Source organism: Rhinoraja longicauda, chromosome 9 (genome assembly GCF_053455715.1).
Source record: "Rhinoraja longicauda isolate Sanriku21f chromosome 9, sRhiLon1.1, whole genome shotgun sequence".
Lineage (NCBI taxonomy): Eukaryota > Metazoa > Chordata > Chondrichthyes > Rajiformes > Arhynchobatidae > Rhinoraja > Rhinoraja longicauda.
In genome coordinates, this window is record NC_135961.1 from 37,061,896 (window position 1) to 37,074,781 (window position 12,886).

General features: G+C 47.3%; 1 protein-coding gene across 3 annotated transcripts in view; it reads left to right on the plus strand.

The window, feature by feature from the left end:
* Window positions 1-12,886, plus strand: part of LOC144596621 (filamin-A-interacting protein 1-like) — a 217,061-nt gene that overhangs the window by 38,184 nt on the left and 165,991 nt on the right. The window lies entirely within an intron of this gene.

Consider the following 12,886-nt stretch of genomic DNA (forward strand, 5'->3'; position numbering starts at 1 on the left):
TTGTGAGGAAGATGCAATAAGGCTGCAGGGTGACTTGGACAGGTTGTGTGAGTGGGCGGATACATGGCAGATGCAGTTTAATGTAGATAAGTGTGAGGTTATTCACTTTGGAAGTAAGTCAAGTCAAGTCAATTTTATTTGTATAGCACATTTAAAAACAACCCACGTTGACCAAAGTGCTGTACATCTGATTAGGTTCCAATGGAAGAAAAAAAGAAAAAAAAGAAACATACAGTAGCACGCAAACAGTTCACAGCGCCTCCTCAATGAGCCTCAAACGCTAGGGAGTAGAAATAGGTTTTGAGCCTGGACTTAAAGGAGTCGATGGAGGGGGCAGTTCTGATGGGGAGAGGGATGCTGTTCCACAGTCTAGGAGCTGCAACCGCAAAAGCGCGGTCACCCCTGAGCTTAAGCCTAGACCGCGGGATAGTGAGTAGCCCCAAGTTGGCCGACCTGAGGGACCTGGAGTTAGAGAGGGGGGTTAGAAGATTTTTGATGTAGGGGGGGAGTGTCCATTTAGGGCTTTATACGTTAATAGGAGGAGCTTGAAGTTGATTCTGTACCGTACAGGGAGCCAGTGGAGAGAGGCCAGAATCGGGGTGATGTGGTCCCTTTTACGGGTACCCGTCAGGAATCTCGCTGCGGCGTTTTGGACCAGTTGCAGGCGGGACAGGGAAGATTGGCTGATCCCAGTGTATAGGGAGTTGCAGTAGTCTAGGCGGGAGGAAATGAAAGCGTGAATGATTTTTTCTGTGTCGTCGAATTGGAGGAAAGGTTTGATTTTAGCTATGGTTCGAAGTTGGAAGAAGCTGGCTTTTACCACAGCGTTGACTTGCTTATCAAATTTTAATGCAGAGTCAAATATCATGCCAAGGTTTTTGACATGCGGTTTGACTAGGCAGGATAGACTTCCAAGACTGCCTGTTATCAATTTGATGGAGTAGGGGGGGCCGAATAGGATGACCTCAGACTTGCTCTCATTTAATTGGAGGAAGTTCTGTGCCATCCAACATTTTATGTCCTCAAGGCAGTGTAAGAGGCTGTTTAAATTGACTGGTTGTTGGGTTTCAGGGGGAGGTAAAGCTGAGTGTCATCGGCATAGCAGTGGAAAGAAATGCCGTGCCTTTGAATGATTTGGCCAAGGGGGAGCATGTATAGAGAGAAGAGAATGGGACCTAGGATGGAGCCTTGTGGAACTCCGCAGGAGAGGTTAGCTGGAGCAGAGGAATAACTGCCTATGTTGATGGCGAAACTCCTATCTTTGAGGTACGAAGCGAACCAGCTCAGGGCAGTGCCATCAATGCCAACCGCGTACCGGAGACAGTCAATAAGGATGGTGTGGTCCACTGTATCGAACGCTGCGCTGAGGTCGAGAAGGAGCAGGATTGCACAGTCGCCGGTGTCGATGGCGAGAAGCAGGTCGTTGTGTACCTTCAACAAGGCAGACTCTGTGCTGCGGTGGGCTCTGAAACCTGACTGGAAACTTTCCAGGATGGTGTTTTGGTGCAGGTAGGGCACTAATTGGTTTAGAATTGCCTTTTCAAGGACTTTTGACAGGAATGGCAGTTTGGAAATGGGTCTGTAGTTGCTAGGCAAGGTGGGGTCTAGGTTAGGTTTTTTCAGTAGGGGCTGGACCACCGCGTGCTTGAAACTGGTTGGAACAGTGCCAGTGGCCAGAGAATTGTTGATAATAGAGAGGATGCTGGGACCGGCTATTGCAATGACATCCTTCAGAAGGGCAGTGGGGGCAGGATCAAGGGGGCAGGTTGCAGGTTTCATAGCGGAGACAAGCTTTGCAAGGGAGGATAGAGTGACGGGTTGGAAGCAGTCCAATTTAGATGAACAGACTAGTGAGACAGCTAGGTCACGGGTGGGAGGGGAAATGTTCATTCTAATGTTCTCAACTTTGTTGGTGAAAAATTTAGCGAATTCTTCGCACTTAGCAGGGGACCCAACTAAGCTGGTACTGGGGGCGGGACATATGACAGAGGTAATTGTTCTAAATAGGACCTTGGAGTTATGAGAGTTTTTGGAAATAAGGTCGGAGAAGTATTGTGCTCTAGCAGACTTTACTGCTTCCTGGTATTTGAGAAGATTGTTTCTCAGAATTTCGAAGGAAATTTGAAGCTTGTCACATTTCCACCTCCTTTCTGATTTTCTGCACTCCCTTCTTAGGGCTTTGGTGGAGTCATTGAGCCACGGCCGACCTTTGGGCTTAGGCTTTTTCATTTTAAGGGGAGCGATAAAAATGATAGCGCTGTGGTCCGATAGACAGGCTTCAGTAGTTTTAATGTTGTTGATTTGGAATCCGGACGATAACACTAGGTCGAGAGTATGGCCTAACTTGTGAGTGGGTCCCGTGGTGTGAAGAGTCAGATTGAAGGACTCAACCAGGTGCATAAATTCACTCACAAGAGGCTTAGTGGGACAGCAAACATGAATATTAAAGTCACCAAGAATCATGATCTGGTCAAATTTGGGCAAAATGCTAGAAATCAGATCAGCATATTGGGTGATGAAGTCCTTATGCATTTTTGGTGGGCGATACACAAGAACAATTAAGAGGGGATAGGCTAGGCCTACTTTAATTAGTTGCACCTCGAAACTGGAGAAATGATCAGCGTTCAGGAGGCGGCAGTTGAAATGTTTCTTAAACACAGTGGCTAAGCCCCCACCGCGTCCGGAGAGCCTAGGCGAGGTGAAGAAGTTACAGTTATCAGGACAGAGTTCCACGAGTGGAGCAAGCTCACCAGGGTTAAGCCAGGATTCTGTGAGCAGTAAGAAGTCCAATCCACGGGTGATGAAGAAGTCGTTGAGGATGAAGGTCTTGTTCTGTAGGGATCTTGCGTTGATCAGGGCCACTTTAGCAGGGACAGCAGGGACAGCAGGTGAGCTTCGGTCTGGTAGCGGCTCCCACGCCAGCGGGCGGAGGTTCAGGGAGACCACGCCGCTGCGCTTCACAGATGGCCTTGCTGGGAGCCCACGGGCCGGCAGTCCAGGGACCGGGATGATCGGTCGAAGAGCGGCATACCTGAGCTCGAGGGAGCGCCGGTGGATGGAGCTGTAAGGTCGACCAGGTCCGACTTCACAGCGCTGGGCGAGGTAGGCCGCTGTTGGATGAGCGCGGGCGAGGTTTTTTAAATTTTCGAATGTTCCCGCGCGTTTACCCCGCCTCCTAGCGCGGTGCGTGCGGCGGTGGATGTAAGGCTGGGCCCGCACATCTACCGGGAGTTGTTCGAGGAGCGATCGCTGGAAGAAACTTTGTCCGGGACATGGACTGAAGAAGTCGACGACGGAGGGTCGGATCAACAGGAGGGTTCGGCGGTCGTAAACCAAAGTGGCTCGAAGAACACTACGATCTCCAGGTGAGCGACGACAGGCTTTAGTAAGAATAGAAAGGCAGATTATTATCTGAATGGTGTCAAGTTAGGAAGAGGGGATGTTCAACGAGATCTGGGTGTCCTAGTGCATCAGTCACTGAAAGGAAGCATGCAGGTACAGCAGGCAGTGAAGAAAGCCAATGGAATGTTGGCCTTCGTAACAAGAGGAGTTGAGTATAGGAGCAAAGAGGTCCTTCTACAGTTGTACCGGGCCCTGGTGAGACCGCACCTGGAGTACTGTGTGCAGTTTTGGTCTCCAAATTTGAGGAAGGATATTCTTGCTATTGAGGGCGTGCAGCGTAGGTTCACTAGGTTAATTCCCGGAATGGCGGGACTGTCGTATGTTTAAAGGCTGGAGCAATTAGGCTTGTATACACTGGAATTTAGAAGGATGAGGGGGGATCTTATTGAAACATATAAGATAATTAGGGGATTGGACACATTAGAGGCAGGAAACATGTTCCCAATGTTGGGGGAGTCCAGAACAAGGGGCCACAGTTTAAGAATAAGGGGTAGGCCATTTAGAACGGAGATGAGGAAGAACTTTTTCAGTCAGAGAGTGGTGAAGGTGTGGAATTCTCTGCCTCAGAAGGCAGTGGAGGCCAGTTCGTTGGATGCTTTCAAGAGAGAGCTGGATAGAGCTCTTAAGGATAGCGGAGTGAGGGGGTATGGGGAGAAAGCAGGAACGGGGTACTGATTGAGAGTGATCAGCCATGATCGCATTGAATGGCGGTGCTGGCTCAAAAGGCTGAATGGCCTACTCCTGCACCTATTGTCTATTGTCTATTGTCTAAAAGCCTTTATAGATATGTGAAGAGAAAAAGACTAGTTAAGACAAATGTAGGTCCCTTGCAGTCGGAAACAGGTGAATTGATCATAGGGAACAAGGAGATGGCAGACCAATTGAACAATTACTTTGGTTCTGTCTTCACTAAGGAAGACATAAACAATCTGCTGGAAATAGCAGGGGACCGGGGGTCTAATGAGATGGAGGAACTGAGGGAAATCCAGGTTAGTCGGGAAGTGGTGTTAGGTAAATTAAATGGATTAAAGGCAGATAAATCCCCAGGGCCAGATAGGCTGCATCCCAGAGTGCTTAAGGAAGTAGCCCCAGAAATAGTGGATGCATTAGTAATAATTTTTCAAAACTCTTTAGATTCTGGAGTAGTTCCTGAGGATTGGAGGGTAGCTAATGTAACCCCACTTTTTAAAAAGGGAGGGAGAGAGAAAACGGGGAATTATAGACCAGTTAGCCAAGTGGGAAAAATGCTAGAGTCAGTTATTAAAGATGTGATAGCATCACATTTGGAAAGTGGTGAAATCATGACAAAGTCAGCATGAATTTATGAAAGGCAAATCATGTCTGACGAATCTTATAGAATTTTTCGAGGATGTAACTAGTAGAGTGGATAAGGGAGAACCAGTCGATGTGTTATATCTGGACTTTCAGAAGGCCTTCGACAAGGTCCCACATAGGAGATTGGTGTACAAACTTAAAGCACACGGTATTGGGGGTTCAGTGTTGAGGTGGATAGAGAATTGGTTGGCGGACAGGAAGCAAAGAGTAGGAATAAACGGGTCCTTTTCGGAATGGCAGGCAGTGACTAGTGGGGTACCGCAAGGCTCAGTGCTGGCTCGAAGGGCCAAATGGCCTCCTCCTGCACCTATTGTCTATTGTCTATAAAATCTAACCTAAAACAGTGCTTTAAACACCAACTTTTAGTTTAGCTTAGTTTACCTTTGTCACTTGTGCATTGAAAAAGTTTTTTTGTTGCATGCTATCCAGTCAGCAGGAAGGCTATACATGATTACAATCGAGCTGTCCACAGTGTATAGATACAGGATAAAGGGAATAACGTTTAGAGTAAGATAAAGTCTAGTAAAGTCAGATTAAAGATAACCCGAAGGTCTCCAATGAGGTAGATGGTAGGTCAGGACTGCTCTCAGGTTGGTGATAGGATGGTTCATTGCCTGATAACAGCTGGGAAAAACTGTCCCTGAATCTGGAGGTATGCATTTTTAAACGCCTGTACCTCTTACCTGATGGGGGAGGGGAGAAGAGGGAGTGACCGGGGTGAGATTCGTACTTGATAATGCTGTTAGCCTTGCTGAGGCAGCGTGAAGTGTAGATGGAGTCAATGGAAGGGAGGTTGTAATGCACAATGGTCGGAGCTACATCCACAACTTTCTGCAATTTCTTGCGGTCTTGGATGGAGCTGTTCCCAAACCATGCTGTGATAGAACCTGATAAAATGCTTTCTATGGCATATCTGCAGAAATTGGTGGGAGTTGTTGGGGACATACCAAACTTCCTATGGGGACATACCAAACTTCCTATGGGAGTAGAGGCATTGGCATGCTTTCTTGGCCATTGCTTCGATGTAGCTGGTCCAAGACAAATTGCTGTTTATATTTATTCCTGAGAACTTGAAGCTTTCAAACATCTCTACTTTGGCGCCATCAATGTGTACCGAGTTATGTGTACTGCTTCGCTTCCTGAGGTTGATCGCAATCTCCTTTGTCTTGCTGACATTGAGGGAAAGGTTGTTGTCTTTCTTTTGTAGTTTGAACATAGAATATGGAACAGTACACTGCAAGCACAGACTTTTTGCCCCACAATATCAATGTGGAACACAATGCCACGACCATCTCTTATCTACCTGCACATAACCCATAAACCCAAATGTTTTGCTCTATTTGCATTCACTTGGTACAATACAAACTCCCCTGTCCACTGCTGACAAATGGAAAATATTACTTAAACAGAAATGACAAACTTTAACTCTCATCCCTTGTTTATTTAATATTATGAATGGTATTTATCACATGGGACACAAATTATTAGTACAGTTATAGATTGCTACATTTATTGTTACCCGTGGAAATATTGGGATATGGATCATCTTCAGGTAGCTGAGATTAGTTTAACTTGGCATCATGTTTGGCACAAACATTGTGAGCCGAAGGACCCATTCCTGTGCTGTACTGTTCTATGTTCTACGTGTGTGTTCTCTGAAACATCAGATGTTGAGGAGAGACTTGATCAAAGTAAAATTATGAGAGCACAGATAAGGTAGACAGTCATAACCTTTTTCCCAGGGTAGAAATGTCTCACACCAGAGGGCATAGTTATGAGGGAGAAAATTTAACAAAGATGTGCGTGGCAAGTTTTTTTACACTGGGAGTAGTGGGGGCCTGGAACGTATTGTCAGGGTTGGCGGTGGAGGCTACGATGGTGACATTTAAGAAGCTTTTAGATAGGCACATGGAAGTGGCAGGAATAGATGCAAAGGCAGAGGAGATCAGTTTAACTTGGCATCATGTCTGGCACAACATTATGGGCCGAAGGGCCTTTTCCTGTGCCGTATCAGCGCTGCCGTCGCAGCTGCGGCTTGCCTGCAGTCCGTCTGTCTTTTGTGTTTTTTGTTGTTTTTGGCTGGATTGTAGTTTTAATATGGTGTAGAGTTTGTATGTTATGTTTTGGGGGGGTGGGAGGGAACGGGAACTGTAAAATTCTCTCTCCCGAACGGAGACGCGACCTTTGTTTCTGTGTCGTGTCCCCGTTCCCGCTGCGGCCTACCACCGGCCATGCACCTGGGACCACCTGGGGCTCTGGTTCGCAGAGCCCGCGGCCCGGACTCACCACCTGCGGCGCTGGCCGCCTTCGGATGCTGCGGGAGCGGCTGCGACTCGTCTCCGGAGGCTCCGGCGCGGGCTGCGTGGACGTCGGAAGCCCGCAGGCCCCTGGATGGGGGCCGATATCGGGAGCACCGGCAGCGGCAGAGGCAGCGTGTTCGCCCGTCCCGAATCGCGGGGCTTGGGTCGGCCCGCCACGAACCTTTCACCATCCGGCGCGGCCTGGAATAGGCCGTGGGATTTTCACCGCCCAGCGGGGGCTTCAATGTCGGGAGCCACGACCGCCCCGATGTGGCAACTCCAACAGCCTGACCACGGGAGAAGACGGCAGGGGAAGAGAAAAGACATTCTGGCCTTCCATCACAGTGAGGAGGTGACTGGAGGAGACTCACTGTGATGGATGTTTCTTTTTGTTTGGTGTTAGTTTGTGATTGTATGTGTTATTGCGTTTTTATTGATAATTCTTATTGGTCTTATTGTTCAACTGCGGGTAATGTTTCATTTCACTACACATTTATGTGTATGTGACCAATAAACGACTATTGACTATTGACTATTGACTATTGTATCGTTCTATGTTCTATGTGTGTTATTATGTTTACAAGCCTGTAAAGCTGCTCCAAGTAAGAATTTCATTGTTCCGTTGTCAGTCCATATGACAATTAAATACTCATGACTGTTATGTCTCTCGCAGTGTAATCAGTGTTTTGGGAGAACAGTATGTGTGATGATACCATAAAAATGCAGAATATATCTCATCTATCAATTCACAAATTTTTCTTTTTTTTCTTTTTAAATGTTTCTGCAAGTTTCTGCCTACATAAATGGCGCCACGAAATACTACGGTTTTTAGGGTCGAGTGGTCTATCTTGCTCTGCACTATTATCTTTAGTTGGAAGGGAAAGGGGAGGGGGAGAGGGTGAAATAGGTGTGAGTCCAGATGGGTCACAAGGAAGAGAGGGGAAGGAAAGGAAGGAAGTGCAGGATAGTCGGCAGGATCTCTTTGGCACCATCAACCACGAACGACTAAGCGACAGCGGTGACTGAAACACGTCCGAAGGGGATAGAGTGCACTTCTCGATCGTTGTTCGAGACCCCGGACGTTGACGTCTTTCAGACACTGAAGTCCCTTGTTTGGGGTTGATTTCGTGTCCAATTGAGATCCACAGACGAACCGATAAGGATTAGGAAGGATAAGGATTAGGAAGGTAATGTCAACTCTTGTTGACATTGTTCTGGTCTGGGTAAAATTGATCGTTTGGTAAAATTTATTGGTAACGTAATTTCGGATAATTGGTTATCAGACATAATGGGACAGACTTTGGATAAGAGTGATGGCGGTGCCCCAGTACAACATATGTGTTTTTTGGATATTGAGGTAAGAGTCTTTATCGCACGAGTCTGTGGTCTGGGTAAATTTAAGAGTAATTTCATAACGTGATATAGTGATTGGTTGTCAGGCCAGGAATGGAACAGGCTATGGATATAAGAGTGAGGTGGGTCGCCGATACAACATATGTGTTATTTACTGCCAGAAAATGGTAATGATTACAGACTGTTATCTGCTTCGTTAATGAAAAGGTTAGGAAACGAAGCTTGGCCAGTGGGAGGTACATGGAATGTAGAGCCTATCAAGGCGGCGGAACAATTGATTTGGGACTGGGAAGTGGCGAAGAAATGGAAAAGGAGAATTAAAGAATGGAAAGAGGGGGCGCAGAAGCACTATCAGGAGTCGAGGGAGCGAACTTGGAGGGAAAATGCAAGTAGTAGGGGGATATCAGTGTGTGATAGGTCGGGAATACCGAAAACATGGGATATTTTGCAAGCGGAATGCAAGGTGTATGCTCTAAGACTTGACCATCCTACCCGAGCTCGAGGTGAATTTAAAACCAGTACCAAAGGGATATATCCCGCCCAACAACAACAAAAGTCAGAATCCGAACCACTGGAGTCCATAGCGGCTTTATTAGGTAATAAGGAGTCCGAGGGTGACGAGGAACCCTGGACGTGTCCGATCCCCAAAGCCCCACAGGCAGAGCCACCGGCTGTGGTGGTGCCAGTCCCGGTCCTACCCTCCCCGCCATGATACTCGGGACTACCCCCCGATTATGAGGCAGCATCTGAGAACATGGATAGGTCCCAGACAACCATTGGTGAAAGGGTTAAGTTGCGCCACGAACAAAAATCCGCACGATCGGCGCCAGAGACTGAGGATACTGCCTTCCCTATTCGAATGGTCCCCGACCCACAGGCTGGACAGGCAGGGCACGACCACGTGATGCCTGTTCAGTCCCCATGGAAGCCGTCCGATCTGGTCATCATTGCCCGAATTATTTGCCCTCCCGCGGGCCTGCCACCTTTGTGCTGGCCAACGTGCTAATATGTATACCGACTCACGATATGCCTTTGGGGTTGCACATGATTTTGGTACCCTGTGGCAGCACAGGAGCTTTTTAACTGCAGCAGGCACTCCTATTAAAAATGCTCTGTTTGTCCGAAATCTACTGGCGGCTTTGACACTCCCGAAAATCTTGGCTGTCATCAAATGTAATTCTCATACATCTGCCAAGGATCTCATTTATTTCGGGAATGCATTGGCTGACACATTGGCACGCACCGAGGGCCTGACCCCTACCATTTTAGTTCCTTCAGGTGAACAACAGCAGTTTTCTGCAACTACCCCTATGCCCAGTGTGTCGGAACTCTGCCAGCTTCAGGGGGACGCCCCCGAGGCTGAGATACACCAGTGGAGCCAGGATGGGTGTTCCCCTCGCGAATCTGACTCGCTTTGGGTTACCGCCTCTGGCAAAGTTGGTGTCCCTAACGCGCTTTTACCTGTTTTGTTGCATTATACGCACTCTCTTACCCATGCAGGTAAGAGGGGAATGTTGGATGTAATTAATGCTACATGGTATCACCCCAAAATAAATAAAGGGGTGACAAAAATTCCTACTGAATGTGCGATCTGTGCAAAGAACAACCCCGTCGTACTGTGCTGACGGAGCAACGAACCACGCTGCTATCCCGGCGACTGCTTGAATGTTTGCAGATTGATTTTATTGAATTGCCACGTGTACATAGTTATAAGTATTGCTTAGTTATTGTTGTTGCGTTTAGCCGATGGATTGAAGCCGTGCCAACGACCAATAATACGGCTACCACCATGGCGGCGGTTCTATTAAGAAAAATAGTGCCAAGGTTTGGACTACCGTGTACATTGAACTCGGACAATGGACCCCATTTTACAGCCAAAATTAATGAGGAAATGTGCAAACAGTTAAATATCCGCCAGCTGTTCCACTGTGTACACCATCCACAGGCTGCAGGTATAGTGGAACGAGCAAATGGCACACTAAAAAATAAATTGGCCAAACTCCAAGAGGAGACTAAGTTAAATTGGGTCCAGGTCCTGCCGATGGCATTATTCTCTATGCGTATAATCCCCCACTCTACTATAAGATTGACCCCAGCTGAGGTATTATACGAGAAACCACTCCGAACCCCTTGGGGGGCGGAGGGAGAGGGGTCCATCAACCTCCATGAACTGAACGCCCTGGATGAGCTTTTAATTGAATATATGAAATTATTAACCCAATCTTTATCAGCCTTGCATTCTCAGGTCCGAGACAACATGAGGCTAAGATGGGGATTGTGGATTATATTGATCCTCGGTAGTCAGATAGAAGGACGAACCTCGGGTCTCCGGCGAACCAATAATTTTCTCTCTTTATGTCAGACATACCCTTCTCAGGTGGAACGGTCTGCCTGTGGATGTGCGCCCAGGTTCCAACACAGTATGATGCCTCTTTACCCGGTCCCCTTCACTCCGAGTGAAGTCAGGTCCGCCCTCTTCTTGAATCAATCACAGAGCCCGGACCCTAATGATTGATGTATAGATTATGATAACCAATCAGATGACTGTGGATGTCAGTGTTTTAATGGGTGGTCCTTGAGACCCTATCTTAATGAAACACAGGAGAATTGGCCCCGAATACAAGTCAATTCTCCTCATGTCTCTCCAGAAATGTCAATAAATACAACCTATTTCTGTAGAATGGGATCTAGACTGAATGAAGTTAGCCTGTCTGTTGGATTCAGTATATGCACCCATATCAGTACTGCGGTTCCCCCAAGACCTCTTAATGGGACTTACTTAATATGTGGGAGTTGGCATATGTCTGGCTACCAGAACTTTCACCACAGTATGATCAGTGATCTTATGAGACCTGGACAGGGTGCTGTTATCTAGTTTTTGTAATCCCTCACCTACGAATCATAAGTCACCCCCTACAGCACCCAGAGTGGCACTCTAAACGAGCTGTATCGGAGTTTGAAAGGTTTTGGTGGATAATATTTCCAAGATGGGGAACCAGTCGGGCAGGAGCTGAAATTAGAAAATTAGCTAGTGCCCTGGAACAATTGGCAAACAGTGCAGCCGATGGGCTGTACGAGACTCAGGAACGAATAGGCCAGCTAACAACTGAAATGGTGGTCCTGCGTCTTGTCGCTCTCCAGAATCGTATGGCCCTAGATTTCCTGCGAGCCGAGAAAGGGGGCACCTGTGCTATGATAGGGCAAGAATGTTGTACATTTATACCAGATGTATCCTCTAATACCACCAATATTGCGGGGCATGTGAAGGAGGTTATAGAAAGAGCTAGGAAAGTAGGGGCAGATTTAGCCCGAGCTCGAATTAATGCTGTGGGATGGGATTGGTTTGGATTAGGATATTTGTGGGAGGGGGATTCTCCATTATGGCGGTATCATTGTGTTAATTGTTGTGATTCTGTTAGTCTGTTATTGTTTCGGTCCATGTATATGCCAACTATTTGTCAATCAGCCACTTTGAAAGACTGTGATTATGGAATAATCAAAGAGGGGAATGTAAGTGTTAACATTGGGTAAGCAGCTATGTGGGTGCTATTGCAGGAGTGTAAAATATTCCAGCTTGGTTATATTGCTGAAGCATCCTGTTTGTCAGCATGTCGCACGGTTTATGGCTGATCGCATCCTCTGATATCAGCAACTGGCATTCAAAGCTTTGATGTGTTAAGAACACCTTGCCATATGGACTGCCCTTTGTTCCCAAGAATGAAGAGGACACGTAGGTCACGATGGACACGGAGGACATGGAGGACACGGAGGTCCCTAAGGACATAAAGATTTATAGGACATTGTAAACTTGCTGTATAAGGCAGACAATGGACAATAGACAATAGGTGCAGGAAGAGGCCATTCGGCCCTTCGAGCCAGCACCGCCATTTAATGTGATCATGGCTGATCATTCTCAATCAGTACCCCGTTCCTGCCTTCTCCCCATACCCCCTGACTCCGCTATCTTTAAGAGCTCTATCTAGCTCTCTCTTGAATGCATTCAGAGAATTGGCCTCCACTACCTTCTGAGGCAGAGAATTCCACAGATTCACAACTCTCTGACTGAAAAAGCTTTTCCTCATCTCAGTTCTAAATGGCCTACCCCTAATTCTTAAACTGTGGCCCCTTGTTCTGGACTCCCCCAACATTGGGAACATGTTTCCTGCCTGGAAAAGTACTGGCACATGTATTACGGGTATAAAGTGTGTGTGAATGTGAGTTTTCGGAGAGCGAGGCTACCTTAGCAGCCTGAGTGCTTCTGAACGCTCTGGTGCCTAGGGTCTTCTCTCCCACCTGGGTGAGTAAAATAAAGAGGTTAAACGAACTCAGTTGTCTGACTGTTTCTGTTAATAGGTCATGAACTACAACACTATACCTCTTGCCTGATTGGAGGGTGGCGAAGAGGGAGTGTCCAGGGTGTAACTTGTCCTTGATTATACTGGTGGCTTTGCCGAGGCGGTGTGAGGTACAGCACAGAAACAGGCCCTTTGGTCCAC